This window comes from Myotis brandtii, unplaced genomic scaffold (assembly GCF_000412655.1).
Source record: "Myotis brandtii unplaced genomic scaffold, ASM41265v1 scaffold600, whole genome shotgun sequence".
NCBI classification, from domain to species: domain Eukaryota; kingdom Metazoa; phylum Chordata; class Mammalia; order Chiroptera; family Vespertilionidae; genus Myotis; species Myotis brandtii.
Genome location: NW_005370273.1, coordinates 735424 through 737458, shown reverse-complemented (window position 1 = coordinate 737458; position 2035 = coordinate 735424).

Below are 2035 nucleotides of genomic sequence, written 5' to 3'. Positions count from 1 at the left end.
TGGAGGGGCGCGGGGCGTCCGACACCCCCCCACACACACACACGGCAAACAAACCCACCCCCACACACACACCACACACACCATGGGCTCGCGGCGCGTGGCTCGGCACGGCCACAGCCCGGGGAGAGGAGGGAGGACTGAGCAAGGAGAGGAGGCAGAAGGAACTTTGGGGGAAGGGACAGGGACGCAGAGAGGGTGGAGAGGGGGGGGCGGGCTTGGGAACATTTCCCGGTTTGCTGGCAGAAATTACTGAGATCGGTATGGACGGTAAAGTCAAGGTCCCATTTTCATACTGAGGCCATGCTACATTACAGAAATAGGACACAGGTCTGGGGCAGGCCCAGTGGTTAGCCAGATTGGTGAGCAGGCACCCTAGAGGTGTGCTCGGATTAATTTGGCATTTGGATGCCCCGTGCTTGATGCCCATGGCCTGTAGCGGAGGCCAAAGGCTGGTGTCCCAGCTGTTAAACCCTGCTACGGATGGACGGAGGGACTGGGGGGAGGGTAGAGACGTCTCTGCTACCTCCCAAGGTCCAGATGAGCCTTCCTGGAAGGGTCCAGAAAGAGGCTATCTCTGACGCAGCCGCGTTTTACAGACAGAGACGCCTGCGGGCGGGGGGCCACGAGGAACAGGCATGGGGGCGGGGCGGGACTCACCACTGATGTTGCCAAACCAGGGAAGGGCTGCCGAGTCGAAGAAATGAGGTCCTGATGGGTCCTGGGCCACAAGGAGGGAGAGACGGGCACCCCGAGCCGTGGAGGGACGGCCAAATGAGGTGCTCGCACCACCCAGGTTTCAAGGCACCAAATGTTAGGTTAGGTGGCTCAGGAGGCGGCGTAGGAAATAAAGAGAGCTGAGTTAATCAGAAAAGAAAGAGAGGAAAGGTTTTATTCTGCATCCCTGTGCGACCCACGAACCCCAAAGACAGGGCACGTGGATCCGCACCAACAGGGAGGGGGGCGCTTTTTTTTACACTGCGGTTGGGTGAGGGGCAGGGACATGAGCTGAGGTATTCAGCTGAGGAAGTTTCCACTGCAGGGGGTCAGCAGGGTATTCAGGAAGGAGTCAGTATCTGTGTGGGGGTCGTGTTGATTCAGGGAGAAGCCGGTATCTGTGTCTGGCACGCTGATCTGTTTGAAATTCCAGGGAGGGTCCATTATCTCATCACACGTCTGCATGTATCCGATCCTGGGCTCTCTCCGACCTAACAGTGGAGTGTCGCTCCAGGGTGGTGGTGGGGCCTGTGTCCCACTTGGGGAAAGCCGAGTGTTGCTTTGTCGGTGCCAGGTCTGTGGTGCCATTTCTTTGTAAATGGCCAGTGCGTGTCATGGCAGCTCCTGCATTAAGCGTCTGCCTCCTGGTGGTCAGTGCGCGTCATAGCGACCAGTCGGACAGTCAGAGGTGCCCAGGTGTTATCCAGAATCTAGAAGGGTTCAGGAATCTGGAGAAGGGCTGCGTGTAAATTCATAAAGAGACTAGACATATAAATTTGCAATACATGGGGGAGCCAGAGGAAACTTAGCTATAGTAACCAAATTCTCTCTGAATCTCCAGACCCCTTGCTCTTTATTAACACAAATTGTCCTAAAGCAAAGCAGATATACATATCAAAGGTAAGGTTTGATATACAGTAGGCATTGTCAGGTTGGGGGAAATGCTTTCAGCTATTCCAGCAGCAATAACATGTATTCAGCCCTCTGCCACCCGGGAGCAGGCCTAAGCCAGCAGGTCATTATCTCCCTAGGGGTCCCAGACTGCGAGAGGGCACAGGCCAGGCTGGGGGACCCCCCTCCCCACCCCCCCCTAGTGCACAAATTTTTGTGCACCAGGCCTCTAGTTATGTTATAAATGTAATTCATTATAAATAACTAGAGGCCCGGTGCACAAAAATTTGTGCACTCAGGGGGGTCCCTCAGCCCGGCCTATGCCCTCTTGCAATCTGAGACCCCTCGGAGGATGCCCACCTGCTGGCTTAGGCCCACTCCCTGGGGGATCGGGCCCAAACTGGCAGTCAGACATCCCTCTGGCAGCCCG